Source organism: Acinonyx jubatus, chromosome X (genome assembly GCF_027475565.1).
Source record: "Acinonyx jubatus isolate Ajub_Pintada_27869175 chromosome X, VMU_Ajub_asm_v1.0, whole genome shotgun sequence".
NCBI classification, from domain to species: domain Eukaryota; kingdom Metazoa; phylum Chordata; class Mammalia; order Carnivora; family Felidae; genus Acinonyx; species Acinonyx jubatus.
In genome coordinates, this window is record NC_069389.1 from 7,850,754 (window position 1) to 7,872,547 (window position 21,794).

General features: G+C 40.8%; 1 protein-coding gene across 2 annotated transcripts in view; it reads right to left on the reverse strand.

The window, feature by feature from the left end:
- The window catches only part of MID1 (midline 1), a 579,948-nt gene that overhangs the window by 504,086 nt on the left and 54,068 nt on the right, over window positions 1-21,794 (reverse strand). The window contains exon 1 of one of the 2 annotated variants that reach the window (XM_053202057.1): window positions 15,501-15,919. The exons of the other annotated variant lie outside the window; for it this stretch is intronic. The gene's annotated coding sequence lies outside the window, so the exon portion shown is untranslated. Of the gene's footprint in view, window positions 1-15,500; window positions 15,920-21,794 lie in introns of those variants that run through there. 2 annotated transcript variants of the gene reach the window in all.

Genomic DNA, 21,794 nt, shown 5'->3' on the forward strand with positions numbered 1-21,794 from the left:
TTAATCTGTTAGTGCCTGTGGCTTTGGCAAATAGCAGAATTGTGTTTTTACAGCCATGGTCGCGCCAGTCTATACATTGTTAGGCCTTCTCTTTTTTCCTACAGTACTTGTATATTAGATTTCTCTTCCTCACCCTCTCATCCATCACCCTCTCTTTGTTCTACTTTCCTTCCTATTTCTGTTTGGATTCCCCTCTTCTGTCTTTCTCCATTATATGCTGTAGTAATGTAGAGCTGTATTTTTATTTATGAACTATGCCAAGTAAAATGGAAATACTGGTATCAACTTCATCGGGTTCTTGTGAGGACACATGCAAAATGCTTGGGACAGTGCTGGGGACAGGGGAAAAGGTATATACATAGAAGTTAGCAAAAATCACCTTAACTTTTGGTAGATATTGTATACAATTCTGTAATCCTTGTTCTCAATTTAAAAAGCAGATGAGCGTAGGGGCTCCTGGGTGGCTCAGTCGGTGACGTGTCCAACTTCGGCTCAGGTCATGATATCACGTTTTGTGAGTTGGAGCCCCACATCGGGCTCTCTGCTGTCAGGGCAGAGCCTGCTTCGGATCCTCTGTCCCCCCCCCCCCCGCCCCTCTCTCTGCCCCTCCTCCGCTTGCTCTCTCTCAAAAATAAAATAAACGCTAAAAAAAAATAAAAGCAGATGAGTGTGAAGTAGGTAATGAGGATGGAGGAGGCCACTTGTGAGGTTTGAAGTATGGACTTTCGATAAAAATGTTTAGAAAATAAAAGCAGACGAGGGAACTATCTGGCATTTCTCTTATAAAAGCAATCTGAATAACGTTCTCTTTATTTGCTCTTCGCGTTTCTCTCCTGCTCTTACGAAGTCCTAGCATCCCCAACTCTTCATCTCCTGGGGATGGCCACGGCAGGTCTGGCCTTCGTTCCAGAAAACCGCCGGTGCACACAACATTTTGCACACTATTCCACAATCCACAGGAGTCCACATCGTTAGTTCATCTATTGGCCATGTAGTTGTCCATCAACTATCTCAGAACCCCCGCTCCAGAGAAAAGGTTTTCCTACTCTGCCCAGTACCAGACTACACAAATGAAAAGCAAAACATGTAGTTAGGACAACACCAAAGCAGGACACAGAGAGAGGGAGGGAGGGGAAAGGTGGGGAAGGGCTCTTCGAAAATACGTGGTTCCTGGTATTTCCATGACAGCTAAACAAAATCATTACCTCGGGAAAAATGTAAAACATCATGGGACATCTTTGCGCTTACGTTAGGGTTTGGCATTATTTTATTTTGCATCCACGTTGGAGGGGTTCACCTTTTCAGGTGTCAGAGCCGTGGCCCATCCATGCCCTGCCTGAGGACTGAAAACAGCGTGGCCAAGTGGAGAGAGCAGAGATTCTGGAAGTTTGTGTTCCGGTTCTCTTTCATTTCCTTGCTTTGGACAAGATATTACATTTCTCAGAAGACCTGCTTCCTCGGTTCTAAAAGGTAATATTACCTTCCTCTTAGGCTCACTGGGGAGGATACAAGATTGGCATGTGAAGGTTCATAGTACTTGTAGACCTCCTCGTTCTCTCTTTTTTAACACTAGAAGTTTGCTGAATGAATACATGATGGTGAAGCTTGCTGCCCTCATTATTTTAAGAGCCACTTCAGAGCTGTCACACCATGATTACTGTGACTTACTGATCCTGGATGAATGGCAGGTTCACCTTTTCCTTCCTTTCTTTCTTTTCCTTCCTTTCTTTTTTTTTTTTTTTTTTAACCGTAAAATTTGAAGTCAGAAACATTGTCGTGGCAGAGTGCTACTCTGAGAACCCGCCATCCTTAAACAACAGAGGGGAAACTGGGTGCTAATTTTCTTAGACTTTAGACGGGAAGGTGTAGAGACATAAAATGGGAAAGGGGACAAAAGTGAAATGGTAAAAATGAGTATAATATATCTACATTCCTTTACATATTTTATAGTAGGGAAGAGCACAATTTGCATGAATCCTCTGATAGTTTTCCATTTTTATTTTAAAGACCAATTCTCATCCTTTTACCCTGATTCATGGTTTCTACTTGCTTCATAATCTAAGAGCTGAAGAAATAAAATATCACATCTGGCAACGGTTTTTCATGGCAACATTTTGTTTGTGGTATAAACTTCTTCACACTGTTGAACTAAGAATTCCACACAAATTCCATCTGCTTATGCTGTGTGCAATAATTAATCTATTGTAAATAGGCAACTTTTTATCTTATAAAAGAATTTCCACTGAGAAGCAAAAACTGCTATTTTCTTAAGCCTTTGTCATCCACACCTTATGCCAAAAGTGCACTTATTTTTTATGTACTCAAATATTTCTACAAAATTCATCGATCAAATACTCAGAAAACCTGAATATTGAGATTGGTAGCTCAGAACCATAGTCTACTTTCCTTTTGAATGTCCATTCTCTCAGGCATTAGACAAATGTATAAAGTTACAGGCAGATACTTGAGTAGCACATGATTGTCCTTTGGGGGACAGAAGCCCACTGTAGAGGTTGGACAGTGCAAATAGGGTAGCATCTTGGAAAATCATCCCCCCAAATCTATGTCTAAGGATTTTGTTCTTCCTTTCCAAGCCCTGCCTAACCTTGATGGTTACTGGACTTCTCTTCTCCCCATCTTTCCCTTGACAAAACCAAAGGAGACACTTGCTCTCTAATATTTCCCCCGTCTCAAGTATGCTAAAAGAGACGCGTAAGTTTTCCCTTTTCTTTTATTTTCCTTCTTTTGTGTTTCTTCCTGCGGTGGGAGGGCAGCTGTTAAATGATTTTTGTTTGAGACACTGAATTTACAAACACATGCAATTTACGTGAAATGCCAACTGTTTCCGCCAATTAAACATTCACTGAGCATTTGTTATGCATACATCAACATTAGGCACTGGGAACACAAACATGGGGCAGGTATAATTGGTACCCTTCACAGAGATGCTTAAATAAGTTATTATAAAATGAATATCCTCTCTAAATCACATATGTGCCCAGGAGTCTGCTGGCACAGAGGGTGACATGAAGAATTCTGCCTAGAAGCGATGGGTGTCCAAAATATAATCTCATAAAGGAGGAACGTGGAAATGAATCTTAAAAGGTGAAGGGTTCCAGGAATGACAGACTAGATCACTGGAACCACCCATCCCCCTATGAAAAAGCTGGACAGGATACAAAAACAGCTGATTTAACTCATTAAACAGCTTACAAAGGAGTAAACACTTTTAAGGTCAAGGAACTGGAAACAGAACCGCAGAGAGGTAAGCCTGCCATGTGGATGCTCCTTCTTCCTTAGGGAGAGTTGTCAAGTCCAAAAGAAGGGACCGAGAAAGGCTGAGAAGTTGAGAAGAACTTGGGACACTTTCCCAAATCTAAGGGAACAAAATTGGGAGTCCAGGATCACCAAATGAGTGAGAACCTGCTCACCATGTCAGGCTGTGGCACGGGTCTCTGAGGAGGGAGCTGCAGTGTTAAGAGTCAGGGTGAGTAGGAAAAACACCATCCATCACGGACTAATCCACATGTCAGGCACATGGTAATATGCAATAAATAGCTGTTGAATGGCTGATTAACTGGTCAGATCTGTGAGGTGCCAGGGTGGCTCAGTTAGTTGATCGTCTGACTTCGGCTCAGGTCATGATCTCATCAGTTCATGGGTTCGAGGCCCGTGTTGGGCTCTGTGCTGACAGCTTAGAGTGTGCTTTGGATTATCTCTCCCTCTCTCTCTGCCCCTCCCCCTCTCCCTCTCCCTCTCTCTCTCTCTCTCTCTCTCTCTCTGACTCTCTCTCTCAAAAATAAATAAACTTAAAAAACCATCTGATCTGTGATTCAAGGAGGTGATGTCCCCTCGTTTTGCCAGCTGTGCCATCAGAGAGCATATAGAGCCTGGACGGCCATGTGGCAGAATGTGAATCCACAGAGCGGAGGTTCTGAAAAAGGAAGATTTAGACGAGAAAAGAAAAGAGGCTGGAAGGTACCTGTAGCTGTGACCATCATCTCTAGCCAAATTTGTCCCACCTGGAAAACTGAAATATGGAGAGAGGGAGAAAAGGAGAGTAGAAGGGAGTGAGGATGTGAGAACAGAACTCAGTTAAGAAACAGGAAAAAAAAAAAAAACCCACTCTATTAGACAGCAATCATAGTTTCCTGCGGTTGTACAGAAAATGTATCCCTTAAATCCACGATGATATTAACTATGTTAATATCAATTTCACTTTGTACCACATTGGAACTAGTTTTATTTTAACTGTGGTTTATGGGAATCTCTGATCTCTCTTGATTCCCAACCCCCCTGTAGATCCCCAGTATTTAAGGGTTTGAGTCTTCAAATTGAACTGTTTCCTTATCCTGCTAAGATTTTTTTTCCAACATCTAAAAACTTAGGGTTTCATGTTGACTGTTCATAAGAAGGGGGAGTTGTTCAAATCTGTGCACGTTTTCTTGAAAAATTAGAGTTGTGAGTGAACAAAGGCCAAGTTTCCATTTTGTAGCTGAATGATAAATGAGGCAAGGCTAGCACAGCTTTTCCAAGATACAAAATCAAGATTTGTCTTTTTCCTTCTCTCATCATGCTTAAAAGGACAAGCTGACGGCCCTAAAAAGTGTATTTATTCACACAGCAAGCCTGGCTTTACTAAAGTGTTTTCTGGTAGACGCCATGTGCTTATAAATATCTTTATCCGCAGTTTCTTCCTCTTCTGTCAAGTTGACATTCTGTATGGTATGCATTAATGCAAAATTGTTTAAAGGGTGAAAAATCAAAAGTCAGGAAATGCCTAGTTAAGGATCTTGGGAGCAACGAGAACTTGGCGAAATTACATACCCTGGGCAAATTCTGACACAGTTTTTACCACATGAACAGAACTGCATTGAAGGTATAAATTTACAACGGAACGAGGGATAGAAAAATTACATTCAGGCCACAACACCCACGTAATTGGGCTGTAGAACCTTTGGAATTTCCTGACAACTGTTCTAAAATTTGGACGTTGCACATAGATATTGTGGTAACAGAATCTGCATTTAGTTTCCATGGGCTTACTAAAGGAAGAAAGCATTCTAGAGAAATCTTCAACTTATTAGTCTCTACTCCAAAGCTTTTCATTCATGTATCTTTATGGGACTGCAGTGGAACAAGAAAAAATCAGAACAAAAGATTAACGTCTTCATGGGCTTTTATTCTTTACATTTGCGTGGAGAATTTGCCTTGAGAAATGATGACCGTTCTGCTAAAATCAATTTTTAAAAATGTATCACTCAGAAATATGAAAGAACAGATATTTATGCTTTCAAATTTGTCTTTCAGCAAGAAATAAATGGGTACAAGTGATTGAAAAAGTCTGAACTGGGAAACTATCATTCTCTCATTTTTTTTTCCTGACCAAAGCCTTAATGACTGAAGGATCAAGTTTGCATAAAAACACAACTTTAGCACTTCTTCTGGCTTTGTCTCTGCAAATAATAACCGCATGTAGTAATGTGGGTTTCTAGATAAGGCCAGATCAACTCTTTCATATCTGCTGAGCATTAGAAAGCAGTGGCTATCTAAACACGATTTCCCTACCACCTCCCTGAAGAGGCTGAGAATTTTAAGCAAAATTTGTTCCTAAATTCTAAGTCAGAAAAGTCACATTTTTTATGGATAAATGTGCCCCTGACATCAAAATCTCCTTTCAACTGCACGGATTCAAATGGACACCAAAAAAGAGGATATGAATACTATGCTTTGTAAGTTTGGGTTTCAGAAAAAGGGGAGAAGTGGGTTAATTTTCCATTTACCTCTTGGAGTGGGTGAGAAAATTCCATATACAGAGTTGAAAAGTTCTTATTGGGTTAAAGATGGAATTTCATCGTTACGTTTATTAAATGTGACTCTAAATGCTTATTAGCGACAATGTGTCCTCTTGAATAACAATAACAAGTAATGCTTGTTGATTTCTCACTTTGTGCTAAGCCCTTTGCCTACTTATTTTTATTAATTTTTTTAATGTTTATTCACTTTTGAGAGACAGAGAGAGACAGAGCATGAGCGGGGGAGGGGCAGAGAGAGAAGGAGGCACAGAATCCGAAGCAGACTCCAGGCTCTGAGCCATCAGCATGGAGCCCGACGCGGGGCTCAAACCCACAAACTGCGAGATCCTGACCTGAGCCGAAGTCGGATGCTCAACCCACTGAGCCACCCAGATCCCCGCCCTTTGCCTACTTACTACCTCATTTCAGTGGTCCTTTGTACAGAGACGGAAATAACCGCTTCACACAGTTTAGGAACTTCCATGGCACGTGGCTGTAATGGCAAATGGTGCACATGGCTGACGCACACCAAATTCTGGTGCCGAGCTAGTGAATACCATTCAATAGAAAATGCAGAAGCCATCGCAACACATCTCCTTCTTGATCCAGCTAAATCATAGCTTCTGCAGGGTGGAGAGTGTGAGAAACACGAAATTTAGATTCCCACTACTCCAAATGAGAAGGTGACTGTCGAAGAATCAAACACTCAAATGTTTGATCTTTCACCAGGCAGAGGGTGTTAATATATCACAAATATTTTAATTACTCCCAGGAACGGAATGGTAAGCAGAAACAATCTTCTCACTCTATGCTGTGCTAAAAATTGAGAAGTAGCAGCTCTTGTTTATTTGCTTAAGTTGGCTTCCTGAAGGTCATTTTTCAAGGGAAATGTACATGACTGGGAAAAAGAAAGTCTTTTCTGTTGTGGCATTTGTTCACACATGGAAGAAGTTAATTGCATTTTACCACTTATAAACTTGTTCATTTATAAACAGCCCAGAAAGGGGAGGGATTTGAAAATGCAATGAAGTGAAAATGTCATTTCAAGAACCAATCTTAGCTATCTTTATTCTATTGAACATTCAATTCTTTGCTTTAGATTTGTTTTCACATTTGTGCAATGCATACATTCACATATTTTAAAAAGTCAAGCACTTCCCCAAGGTTTTAACAAGGTCCATAATAACGATTGATTCCAAAAGTCACCTGCCCTCCTGATTCCAATGTTTCCCTTCCCACAGGCACGGGGATAGACACAATCTTGCTACTCCTAAATTTTCCAGTCCTGGTCATTAGCTATTACTTCCAGTATGGAAGGTGATGATTTTTGTTCCTGTTCCGTCTCACTGCCACTGCTACTCCAACATACGATTCCCATCCCCACCCCTCCAATGCATTGACAGGGTTTAGGACATGCTACCCTAAAATGTAGCACCTCGCCATACTGACCATTTCCAGCCGAAGGAATCTGAGAAAAGGCACGTGCAGGAAGAACTGTGATCTTTCCCTGAGGTTGGTCAGAGAACCATGGGACAAGGGCCCTTCCCATACTTGGGGGAAAGGAGTAGCTTTATCTGTGAAGACGAAGGGTCACGAGAGGAATCTGAACAAACAGGACTTGCTAAGCTTTCCTCAGTTCGCACATTTAGCGCACACCCCTTTAAGTCCTCTCACATTTTTTTCACGACTTCGCCAAAGCTAGCATGAAAACACTCAGGCTCAAGCATTTCTTTGGGTCTTCCTTTCCTTATAAAGGCCCTGTGTCACCTAAAACTTACATTACATAAGTTTGTAAGCTGTTCTGTTAATCTGTCTTTGTCAATGTGATTTTCGCACCCAGCCAGGGACCCAAAAAGGATCAAGGAACTTTTTCGTCCTCTACGGTACTTATCGTGTAATTTTGCTTAGGATGGCATCGGGTTTTACATTATTATGACTTTGTAAATCCTATTTATAACTGAGTCATGTTACATACCATGAAATTTGGTTTTTCTTCAAGTTACCATTGGTCTTGTGTCTTGTGTATACTAATACCAACGTATTTTCCAATTATCCTCACGTTGTGCACATCATTCAAAACATTAGGAAAATTTAACACCTTTGGATAAATCCCTCCAGTGTCCCGAGCTGCTCCCATCTGGACTGGCTGTTTTCTGCACCTGCATTAGTTATCTACTGATACAAATTTAGTGGTTTAAAACAATACATATTTATTATCTGTTTCCCTGGGCCAGAGGTCTAGGCTTGGCACAACTTGTTCTCTATCCAGGGTCTCACTGGGCTGAAATCAAGGTGATGGCCAGGGCCATTTCTCTACATTTCTCACTGGGCTGAAATCAAGGTGATGATCATGTGGCTCTTCAGTTCCTTGTGGTTATAGAACTGAGGCCACCCGCCATTGCCTGCCAGGTGATGGTCTCCACAAAGTGGCTGTCTGCTTCTTTAAGGCCAACAGGACAGAAATTCTGCTGTTTCAAATCTCTCTGACTTCTTTATGATCTCCAGCTCCTCTTTTAAAGGACTTACCCAATTAGGTCAGACCCACCCAGGATAATCTCCCTTCTGATTCACTTTGAATTAACTGGTGAGGGGCCTTAATTACATCGTCAAAGTCCCCTTGCCTTCATTATCAACATAATTTAATCATGGAAGTGCTCCCCAGTTGTGTTCACAGGTCCTGCCCAGACTCAGGGGCGGGGATTATTCAGGATATGTATATCAAGAGGTGGGAATCCCAGGGACCACCTTAGAAGAATTCTGCCCACTACTACACCTAATAACTAGAAGCCATCCAGAAACCTCCCTTCATTACCATCATGGGAATCCCCTTAGCTTTTCTCTCAGGTTGGAGTCCCTATTTCCTGAGCCCTACGTCTCTTCTTTCTTGATCAACTCCATAATTTTGTAGAAGCACATCTCCGCTTCCTAAAAAGGGCTACATGGGAAGTAAGTTTTGTTTCTTAGGAACTGAGTATGGGATTCTCTGTTTGAAGGCATTTTTCTTCAGAATTTTGAGTGTGATTTCTCCATTGCTTTCTAGCTTCTGCTATCGCTAAGGCTGATGTCATCTAACACTTGATACTTTGTATGAACCTGGTTGTTTTTTTTTTTTTCTCCCTGAGAGCTTGCAGAATCTCTTTTCTGTCCCTGGCTTACTGACATTTCTTGATAACGTGACTTGGTATTGGCCTACTTCAGCCACTATTCTGGACATTTAGTAATCCCTTTCAATCAGGACATTCATGCTCTTCAATTCTGGGAAATCTTTTTTGAATTATTTTATTGATGATTTCCTTACTTTGTTATCTCTATCCTCTATTCATAGAACATAAGTATTCTAGAACATTCTAGACGGGTCTCTTTTTTTTAATCTTATGTTTCTTATTTTCTTCTCTGGTTTCTATTCTACTTTCTAGGGGGTTCCCTTGAGTATATCTTCCAACAGATTGTGCTATCATATTTTTAATTTCTAAGGTTTTGGGTTCACTGAATATTTCTTTTTTACAGTATCCACTTCTTGTTTCATAGCTCAATATCTTCTCTGAAGATATTAATAATGGTTATTATAGATTTTTACATTTCCGTATGTATTGGTATTTCAACTTAAAAAAAAAAGCCTGGCAGTCCTTAGCCATCTGGTCATTTTTAAGAATGGGGCACTAAAAAGATGAGTAGGAGCTCTTGGGGAGGATGCTTGTCAGCAGTGCTTTTCTCTCTAGGGTAATATTTGGAAGACCTCAGCTTTGAGTATTTTGTGCTCATTTCCCTTGGAAGTTGGGTTTCCAGAAAGAAGCTTCTGACCTCTTGCCTACAAGGTACATGTCTGGCTGCCAAAATTCTTGAGTCATAAGAGGGAAGAAGGCTAAAGATCTCAAGTCCCATATATAAGGTTTATCTTAATCCTCATGTTTTCTAGTTAGTCTCTCTGTCTTAGCTGGGCCTGGTATTGTGTTCAAAGATCATCTGCTTATCCTCTTTACAGAATAAGCCCCGGGTGTCCTGCCAGAATGGGGGAAAGATGTTTGCTCAGCTGCCTAAATTTGGAATGGAGATATGAGGGACTAAATTCTTAAACAGATTTTCAACCAATTCTTCCACCTGCCAAATCCGTCTCCTTTGGAGGATTCTGCAATGTACATTAGGCTATTTCTCCCCTTTCCCAACTTCCAGTTTAGGATTCGGCTTTCTCATGTCTGTTAAGTCATTTAACTCTATCTGCCTACCAACTTCCAAAATGTTGTCACTGTTGTCTCCTATCTTGTCCTTTGTCCTTGTCTATTTATATCGTCTTTAGACGTTCCTTTACCCTCATTTAATGGGATTCTGAGAGGAAGAGGAGCTGAGGTACTTGTGTATTCAATCTGCCATTATTCATTATTTTTCTGCAAGACGATCACAATCAAAGCCCCAGTGGGTCTTGGGGGGGGGGGTAATCTCACCAAACGATTTGAGAGCCTGCTTGGAGGAATACACTTGTGAGAAAGCCAAGAAACTTCTGGGAAAAAAAATAAAGATGAGACATTTCTCTACAAGATATTGAAATATAAATATATAATTACTAACATGGAATCACATTGGCAGTTATAGAAATATTAATGGAACAAAACAGCAAAACCAAATACATAAAGATATTTGGTATATGATAACATGATATTTCAAACTGGTAAGAAAAGGATTAACTAGCAAGTCGGCCAGTTGATAAATAATGTCATAACAAACGACGAAGAATTTTCATATATCTATATACATACGGTTGTAACTCGGCCATCTCTCTTTGCTCTGCCTCTGATGGCCCATCTGAAGGCAGCTGGCTTTGCTGGCACCCTCTTCCCTGCCCCCCACACCCCACTAGGGATCATGACAGCCATTACTACCACTCCCAAGATCTCTGAGCTTAGCGTTCGGTCCACAGGCCTGCACGCTGCCAGCCCTGTCAGAAGCCTGCCTCTTCTTCACGGCCCAGTTGGGAGTCCACTGCTCTCAGAACCCCCTCATGTCATCCATGGGGCTTAGGAATTGTACTCTTAGAGGCTGGGCTGATGCCTTACTTCTTCAACTCTTTGAGCTCTGATCTTGCTCTCCCTGACTTTTGAAAATGAGGGCCTCCTATCTGTCCCTGGAAGCAAAAGAAAAACGATACACACCATGAGAACAGGAAGCCCTGAGGTTACGGTTCTCTCATCCTGATTAAGAAGGCATCCCCAAACTTTGCACCTTAAGCAACGACGACACTTCGTTTGCTCAAAACGCTGCAATTTGGGGCTGCTCGCAGGATGAGGACTGGGATGTGGAATTATCTGGAAGCTAGTACACTAACATTTCTGGCGGCTGATACTGGCTGCCAATAGGGAATCTCAGCTAATGTTATCGGTCAGGAATGAACACATGGTGTCCTCATGTGTCCGAGGCTTCTTCACAGCTTGGTGAGCGTCCCAAAGAAAGAGCAGATACAAGCATAACACTACGTATGACCTGGCCTCAGAAATCATGCAGTGGCATTTCTACCGCGTTCTATTTGGTGAGCCAGTCCCAAAGTTCCACTCAGGTTCAAAGGAAGAGAACCAGAGTCTGCCTCTTGGTAGGAGCACAGCATGCTTCTGGAGGAACGTGTGGCATTGGATATAGTGCTGAGGCAATTCTCAGAAAATGTAATCTGCCACACCTAGCTTCCTACATTAAAAAGAGGAGGAAGAATGAAAAAAAAATTTAATTTGTGTGTGTTAAAACCCCACAGGCAAGAAAAGATACAGTTGATTTCTCAGTTAGGTTACCTTGCCCATCTGGTTTTGTGGTTGAGATACAAGTGCTAACAGAATCCTCTGCGACGTCAGTTAACTCTGCTTTGCTTCAAGGTCATGGAATGGGTCCTTAACCTGAGCCAATCACCTTGACAATAAACGATACTGCTAACAAGGGCATCCAAACCGAACAAAGCCAACGACAAAAAAAGAACGTCTCAGTGTAAATCCGTTTCTGTTAGCACATGATCTACCAAAGATATGCTGGGACTTCTTTGCCCAAATGAGGGTAGCCCATAAACACTTATGACAGGAGTACGAAATTATTTTCTGTTTTCTCTTCAAATAAATCATTTGTACATTACTGCTCCATTGAACTCGTTTACAGAAGACCAGATCACGTTTTTGTTTTTGTTTTAACTAAGAATAAGTCATGTTACTGCTAAAATGCAACATTACTGTCTTGGCAGCTACATTTGGCTAAGTCTTTGTGGAGACTCTATTGTTTGATTTTCTATCATGACTATACTTTTAAAAAATGCACCCATGAACAGTTAGTGATTGCTTACCACAGCGTTTCTTTTTCCTTTAGTAACTGGGCAATCTCCTTAGGATTTCTAACATTTGGAACAAACTGCATTTCCTTTATATTGTATTGTAAACATTTGATAATCCAAACCAAATTCCAGGTTAGCCTTACTAAATGACATGCCAAAAAGTTACCTGAGAGAAGCTTCTATAATTCATAGGTGATGTATTTGTACCTAGAGTTAAAAGAGGAAGAAAGTCTGATTTGCTTATATTCTTTCTTGTTCCAAATAAGTAATCAAGCTTTGTCCCAGGTACTGAGAGTCTTTCTTAATAAATCAGTCAGAAAATAATTTGATGATGACCTCAAATCTACTGTGAACCAGAGACGTGGCCTATTTAATCCTCAATCTGACTTTGACCAATAGAATTTCCTGGGAAACTTGTTAGAAATACAGATTCCTACTAGGAATTTATCCAAGGATACAGGAGTGGTGATTCATAGGGGCACATGTACCCCAATGTTTATAGCAGCACTTTCAACAACAGCCAAATTATGGAAAGAGCCTAAATGTCCGTCAACTGATGAATGGATAAAGATGTGGTTTATATATACAATGGAATACTACTTGGCAATGAGAAAGAATGAAATCTTGCCATTTGCAGCAACGTGGATGGAACTGGAGGGTATTATGCTGAGTGAAATAAGTCAGTCTGAGAAAGACAGATATCATATGTTTTCACTCCTATGTGGATCTTGAGAAACTTAACAGAAGACCATGGGGGAAGGGAAGGGGAAAAAATAGTTACAAACAGAGAGGGAGGGAGGCAAACCATAAGAGACTCTTAAATACAGAGAACAAACTGAGGGTAGATGGGGGGTGGGAGGGAGGGGAGGGGAGGTGATGGGCATTGAGGAGGGCACTTGTTGGGATGAGCACTGGGTGTTGTACGTAAGCGATGAATCACGGGAATCTACCACAAAAACTAAGACCAAACTCTATACACTGTATGTTAGCCAATTTGACAATGAATTATATTAAAAGAAAAAAAGAAATACAGATTCCTGGGGTCACCCTTAAGAATTTGAATAAATGGATCCACTAAGCTAGATGAAGTTTTATTTTTAGTTTTCGCAATGTAGTAGAGAACTCTTCCTTTATACCAGCCATGGTTCAAAATGCTTTACAAATATTAACTCATTTAATCCTCATAACAAACTAACGATGTATAAACTCTTGTTCTCAAGCTAAAGATGAGGAAACTAAACCACAGAGAGGTCAATTAACTTGTCCAAGGGCCCACAGCTGAACCCAGGCAGTCTGGCTCCAGAGTCTGTGCTCATATCAGCCATGCTTTGCTGAGTTTTGAAAGGCTTAAGCACACACACATAAAAATAAAGTACTTAAGGTTATGGGACTATAGGATTAAAGACCAACAGATTGGAAGTTGTCAGCTTTCCTCCTTCTCAGCCCTTTGTAACTGAGACTGTCGTTGTAGGCTGAAGGCCATCAAGCTTAAGACAATGTGGCCATGGAGTACCACATCCTATCACCAGGAGGAAACAGTGCTACCCAACTGTTGGCCACCATAATGCCTATTGTAGCATTCATCCTTATCCTCTGGGTAGGCCTGGACCTCTCCCATGATCCCTACCCTCTCCCAACTCTTGCCAACTTTGTCCCTTGAGTGATGGGTGCCATTTCTCATAGACCCAGCAGCCAGATCCCATTACCTTGGACATAGCCACCATTCAGAACCAAACCCACATCTTTCCTAGACTTGCTGTCCTCAGCCTCACACTAGAGCATGCTTCAGAGTGTTGATATCCAGAAATAAGATACACAGTTCTCCAGTACGCTTTATACGGTATTCTACAACCTAATATCTGGCAATAAGTTGACATCTCATATAACTATACTTACAACTTGTTATTGTATCTAGAATAACCCATTCCTTCTCTGAAAATGAGGACAAGCCAAAAATGAGACTTTAAAATTTTTAACTTACATATAAATAACTTATGATGGTTTTAAATGAGACATTTTCAACTTTGCCTTAAAAATATGGGATCTGTCAGGTCCCATAATCTGGTTGTGGAAGTTTAACTCCATGAATTGACTTTATATAAAATATTTATAAACATTAGTGATGTGTTACAGAAGATAAGCTCATTATGGTCCTTTTTTAGCTCATCAAGAGGTACATTAGAAAACTAGGACTTGTTCTTGGATGCTAATGCATTATGAATAAGTATAAGGCTAAATTTTTCATTCCTAAGCATTTGGGTCATACATAATCAATTTTGTTTTCTTGGTTTTATTTATTTATTTATTTATTTATTTATTTATTTATTTAACGTTTATTCAGTTTTAAGAGACACAGAGAGACAGAGCACAAGTAGGGTAGGGGCAGAGAGAGAGGGAGACACAGAATCCGAAGCAGACTCCAGGCTCTGAGTTGTCTGCACAGAACACAGCACGGGTTTCGAATTCACCAACTGTGAGATCACGACCTGAGCCAAAATCGGCCACTTAACTGACTGAACCACCCAGGCGCCCATTATTTCTGAATTGTATTTATGTACTATAGGAGGCAGCAAAAAAGAAAGTATGGCAACTATCCACTCATATAAAGCAAAATTTAAAGAGAAAAATGACTTGTCAAGGTAGCATAGTATGGTAAAAATATTATTGGCAATGGAGTCAGACCAAACAGGGCTCAAATTCAACTCTGCACCTTCCGGGTTACTTGCCTTTTCAAAGCGAAGTAAAGGGTCATGGCCATATTGCCATACTAGAAATAGTTCCCAGTAGAGAAGCTACTACAGTGAAACAGGACTCACTGAAGAAAATTAACTGGTTTCTTTAAAATGTGCTTTGAACCCTAGAAAAGAATGGAAGCAGGTACATATCAACCCCCACCGTGTGCCTTTTCCAAATTTTTGAATTCTATCATCTGATTAAGTTGTTTCAGGGATCTGATAAGTTGAATCGGCTGGTTTTAATATTTGAGGTAGGATTAGCTAAGCAAAAGGGAACAGCTATTGTACTGTAGACGCTAAATGAAAGGGTTATAGAAGATGAGTTCAACTCCTCTCCCATTTCCTGGCCCCATACCCCATCAGGAGGTCAGTCGGTAGAGGACAAGCCACCTTGGGCATGAACTGCCCGCTGAACCAATTCACTGGCACTGAAGTTGTCCCACCTAGCTGAGAGAGCTTCAGATGAGGGTCACGGAGAAGCACCAGGAATACTAAACTGAAGGGGTCATCAAGGGACAAATGCAGGGGAATCCTTATCCTTCTGGCAGAAATCAACAACAAAATAAGGAACCCATGATGAGTAGACAGAGGAATCTCATTTTTGCTGTGATTTTGAGTTTTTCCTCTTGTAAGCTCCTGGCTTTTCAATAATTGAAATCTACATAAATAACCGACCTTCCATCACAGGTCACCCGTGAAATCTGGCCACCATGCTCAACAACTTGTTTCAACCTTTTCTTCTTTAGGTTCTACAGGGTTTGCCCCTGCTGGACACATCTTCTTTCCCAATGTGATGTCTTGATTTCAGAACAGGTTGAGTTTTGTTGTTGTTGTTGTTGTTTTTTCTGGTGTTCCTACTTCCTTTCTATTTCTTATCTGTTTTATTCCTTTTTTTTTCCCTCCCAAGTCTTCTAAACAAAGTCATACTTCAGAGCTTAGTTTTTGGCCTTCTTTTAATATTTACTCTCTTTTGGTTAGTCCATTCACTTCTTTGGCTCCTACTTTTCTATGTCGATCCTTGATTGACTTCTTAAGCATGGCTAACAATTTCTAAACTGCTTGTACACATCTCTAACAGATGATCCACTGACCCCTGAAACCTTGCATCATACTTCCCTCTTTATGTTCCCTGCTCCCATAACCCCAAGTTCCCCAATACAGCTCCTCTTTGCTGCTCAGACTCGCAAACTTGAGGTCACCTAGACATCTCCTTCTCATTCACCCTTGCACCTTAACAGGTGCTAACTATTACAGATTTCCAACCCCCCCTCCCTTCACCAATTCATCCAGGTCTGTGCCACTCCTCTCCTTACCCACTGACATTGTGTTTCACACTCCCACCCCCACCCCCCCACCCCCATTACCTCCTGCCTAGAGTTAGCACATCTCGAGAGAAATACAAGTGTTCTAGTTGTTCAAAGGAGATTATGAAATTTTAAATGGATTAATCGTGTTATTGTTCCAAACAGCATAAGGCAAAAAACACTGAGTGATTATCACTTCATGGAAAATAAGCCAAAAGGCTACTGAAAGACTAAAATGAATGTTACGTCTTTAAAGAGAAGCTAACTGTTGTAACAAGAATTGATATTTACAAGGGGTGGGGTTCTTTAAAATAAACAAAGCAAGGGTAAAAATCCATAGTTTGTTCCCTCCCCTAACCAGTCAATGTATGTTACTGATATTATGGCAACATAAGAATGTATATCAGATTTTCCCAAGTGTTTTTTATAGATCATCTGAATCAGATTCATCTGGAGTATCTGTTAAAATGCTGCTTCCCAGGCCCCATCCTGTACCCTTCTTTTGTAGTGAATGTAGAACATGGTTTATAAACAAGTTATCCCTATGATTCTTATGCACATTAAAGTTGGGGAGTCACTAAAATATAAGCAAAGAGAACGGCTATAAAATTTACATAAAATATTATAAATCACATTAATTTTCTTTATATTTGTTTCTTTTTTCAAATTTTATAGTTATATAAGAAAAGTAATAAGTGTGATTTTAAAACAAACTTTGTAGACCATCTCTGAATTTTGCCTACATATATTAGGCAATAACTCACAGATAAATTCTTTGAAAATGTTAAAAAGATTCTGTAAGAGAAGAGATTTGAAACAGATCTTTTCCATATACTCTCAAAACTACAATTAAACTAAAAAATGACTTAAATAATCTAATGGGATTTTTTTTTATTCAAAAAGTTTTCAAAATTCCAGATGTGTAGGAAAAAGATAATAAAATTATAATACCATTGTTCTTTTTTAAAAACTCAAGTTCTCTTGCTAATAGTTAAGGATACTGATTTATTTAAAACATAACATGTTTCTGCTTCATAACAACATCTGTATTATTTTACATTTTTATTGGCAACTTTCACTGTACCCTGGTGATTTCTAAAAATCCTCATACTTCCCTGCTGGTCAAAGTTTCCAAAAAATAATAAACAAATGATTATTAACTATGATCTTTTTATTCCATGACCATATATTCCATAAGAAACACTTGAGAAAGCTGAACTATTAACTTTGGGGAAAATAGGTTCATATACCAGATCTCAACTGTGGAGATCTTTTGCGAAGTGGACAGATCATCAAGAATAGAGAGTAAAACGCCCACCACAAGTGTATTATTCTCAGGAGAAAGAGTGAGCATCTGGGCTTCCATCAGCATTAAACACACTCCTAACTTTTTCACCTCACAAAAGTAATGTCCTCTGCTCATAGAGAAGCTGCTATCACGGCAAGTGTTGCCTATTGCTAAGGTTTCCAGCCAAGTTGTTCTCAACTGGGAAGGACTTAGACCCCCAGCGGACATTTGGCAAGATCTGGACATTTTTTTGGTTGTCAGAGCTGGGCGGTGGGGGGGGGGGGGGGGGTGAGCTACTGGCGTCCAGTGGGCAGAAGCCAGGGATATTGCTCAACATCTACAAAGCACGGGACACTGAAATCATAGTAGGTTGACCTGTCTGGTGGCAGAGACAATGCTATGAACTTACCAAACTCCATTCCTTATCCCCCCGGGCTCCGTGTTACAGCTTTCCCAGCCTCCCCTGCAACCCCGCCAGGCCATCTGACTGAATTCTTGCCTACATCATGTCGGTGGCCGTGATGTCTGCCACTACCGGGTCAGGTTCCTAAATCCACACCCCCCACCCACCCCCTGGCCCTACACAGGTGTCCGTGCATTCTTTCTTCCTTCTTCTACCATTTGGTGGCACACGATCCCATCAAATTCTAAGGCCTTAGGCAAGGGTAAAGCCGTAACATTTACGGAATCTGGGCCTCCGAATATCTGGATGCAGTCCCCACACCGTGTCAACCATGTTTGGGTTATGCCATGGAGATCTGCGGGCCACCTGTCACTGCAGCGTGTTGCTTACCTTAATACACTGGCTGCAGCTACATTTGAATGCAGCTCTAAGAGCTACATTTGTGAGAAAACTCCTCGCTATTTGAGGAACCCTGTCTCAGAGAGGCCCTCTACATAATAACAATATCCTAGAAAATTCAGGAAAAAAGAAAAGACTTCTACGCCATTATAGGCATCGCTAGCTGAGATAATTTAATCAAAGGCGTAACCACTTACAAACCAGGAATCAACTGCCGTCCCGCATTTAGCTATGGAAGATATAAACGGATCATGTAATTGCACTCACCCGAACACATTATACACATCATTGATTGTGCGTTAATGTGCTTAAGTTTTGTTTCAAAAACAAAATAGCCTGCCGGCAAGCTCTGCATAAACAGGCTCTTAGAAAAAAATGATTCACAATGTCTGCGAAGGAAGAAGGAAAACTTAAGGAGAATGGACTAGGATTTTCACACTAACGTGACAACTTGGAAAAGACATAAGGCTGCCTGGGTAAATATAGAATTTAGAGAAACCAGGAATTTAAGAAATGGGCATCTGAAAAGCCAAGATAAACAAAACGTGATGAATACTAACTCACTGTTGCCTTGCTTTCTAGATTCCATATTTAGAAGAGAAAATAACCCAAGTCAAACAGGATGATTTGCTTTTCTCTTTTAAGTGACTATTCTATTCTATGTTGAGGGATTTGGCTACACTTCAGTTCTCTGGAGGGACTCTATTTCTAAAAGAGACTTAGATTGTTATCTTTGAAACCATCTTCACAAAGGGCTCAAATTTAAAGTAGTAAGAAACTTTGGTTTCAAACCTACAAACGCATCTGATTTCATTTTATTTTAAATTTTATCCTCAAGGAGCACATTACGTATTTTAAGTCACTGTGGAAGGGGGCTTCCAAAAATCTTTCAGTTCACAGAAGTATTCACTAGACTGCAACATTTTCATCCACTTACTAATGTCTGAGCGCTTCTAACTTCCATACTGGTTCGGTCCACACCGCACGCGCGCGCGCGCGTGTGTGTGTGTCTTTGCACGCGCACAGGCATGCTTTGGGTCATTTTGTTGCATCAGAGGCAGTTTTGTGCCTCTTCAGATTTGGAATCCCACACCACTTCAGGGAAAACACGGCATTAGACAAGCTAATATACAATGAATGGATATTTAAGCAGCTACATGGAGTCAAACTCAAGTGTATGCTTCTAGGAGTAGAGGTCTGTGCAACTATCAACGCAACCTTTTGATAAACTATACTTCTCTTGATGTCTGTAAAAATGCAAAAAAGTGTGATGCATTTATAATGATATTTGCAGCATTACTGAGCATACTTCTGACTGGGAAGGATTCCTAGTTTAACCAGTCACCAATGAGAACCAAATCTGAAGCATGTAACTTTCCACATCTGCTGGTTGGGAAAACTGTTCATAGACCGGCTTCTGGCTTCACACATTTCAAGCCTTGTTTTTCCCCTCCTACCTACATACTTTTGTGCCAGGTGCCCTGGGGCACACTCGTACTGCAATACAATCTGTGGTCCTGTGCCTCAAGTCACCATACAGAGTCAGCAGCCTGGAGAGAAGAAATCTTCCTGAAAGCCACTCCTCCATCAGCACAACGGACCAGTGCCAATGTACGTAGAAGAGGCTGATAGTAAATCAGTATTTCCACCAACAACCATGGGGGCGGGGGTCAAAGCGCATGTCTCTGCTGGGAGTTTGAAAGCTGTATCCTTCATCCGTATGTAAAGGTATCGAAAGTTGACTATTTGCATCCTCAACTCGACTTTCTCTTAGCTAGACCCCTCGAAAGCCCACAGCCTCTCAGACACCTTCACCACGAAGGGAAGTGTAATGGAGGGGATTTTGAAACGGGAAGAGACAGCAGTCCTCGCCCACTGTGGTTCAATTATCTCATTTTTGCAAATTTTCCAAAATAAAACCACGTAAACATTTGAAAACACCACAGGGGCTATTCCCACCGTTCCAGGAGGGACCCGTTCAGTGGTGGGTCCTCAAGCTTAAGTTTCATCGGCTTAAGGATGTTTCTACTTCTACATAGGATTTCTTTTTTTCTTTGTAAAAACATTGTTACATGGAAACGTTCAAACATATGCAAAAGTCGGAATATATAACGAGCCACCGAGTACCCATCACTGAGTTTCAGCAGCTATCAACTCAGGGCCTTATGTCCTCCACACCCCGCCCACTTTTCCACCCCCTCTCTTACCCCAGATTATTACCATTTCACCTATCATCATTTCTGTGCATACATATATTTTTAAAGTTTATATTTCTCATGTGAGATTTCATGCCAAATTTCTCAGTGGCCATAATTACATGAATATATTTTTTTTTATTTCTGCAAGGAGAATTCCATTTATTTCTACTATTTTCATAACAGGGGCTGGGTCCGTTCAACACTACTCATTTTTAACATTTACAATGAAGACAAGATTTCATGTGACCTTAAACTTACACAATGTTATATGTCAATTATATCTCAATAAAGCTGGGGGGAAAAGATTTCATTTGAACCGACAATGACCTTTCCTTCACAATCGAGCCATGAATGAGCTTCCGCTTCACGAACTCCCACACGGTCCATTTTTCTTATCGTTCATAATAGTTCGTAATCCGTCATCATATGTACATGCATACAAATACACACAGAGAGGCACATGTAATTTTTCTTCTATATCACATTTTTCTAGCCTAAACTAAACCAGATTTTTCAATCATGGGGAAAAACCTGTAAATAAGGCATTAGGAAAAGAAATAAGAAAAACACATGAAAAGCCACCTAACATGTTAACAGTTAAGAGAAACAAGGCCACACCCGAAGCCACACAAGTGCAGATTCTCCTGTCACAGTTCATACCACAGTTACGTGTAATTCCATATGAACAGGTCTAAAGCATGCCTAACATAAAAGTATTTGGAACTGTCGTTACCAGCGTTTTACTCAAAGTCAAGAGAAGAAATTTAACTTGGTACCCTTAGTTCAAGGAGAAGTTTATAACATTTTTACTCTTCTCACTAGTTAAAGCCTGTTGGGATATACCACCTTGGGGAATTTTCCTTGAGAGACGTCAATGTTCCTGCACGAGGCAGACAGCATATTAGTGTGTTAGTGTTGGTTCGCACCTTGGCTCGAGAACTGCTCTAATATTAGAGTTGTGATGAATTCCTTATGATTTGAAATTATAATCCTGGGCTGGAATCCAAGGATTCTGAGGCAAAGAAGACGAGCACAGTCCCTACCCTCACAGAGCTTGTAATTTACTGAAATAGATGACTACACGGGGAGTCACAATCAAGTGTGACACTTGTTCCAACAGAAGAAATTCCAGAGGCTTCAGGAGGGCAGAGGAAGGGAGTTGAAAGCCGGGATGGCCTGGGGAAGTGCGTTTAAGCTGAGACTCACGGTATTCTCTTTGGTGTAGTTTTCTTTATTGAAAGTACGGTCCCGGGCGCCTGGGGGGCTCAGTTGGTTAAGTGTCTGACTCTGGATTTCGGCTGAGGTCATGATCTCATTGAGCCTCACCTCTGGCTCGGTGCTGATGGCGTGGGGCCCGCTTGGGATTCTCTCTCTCCC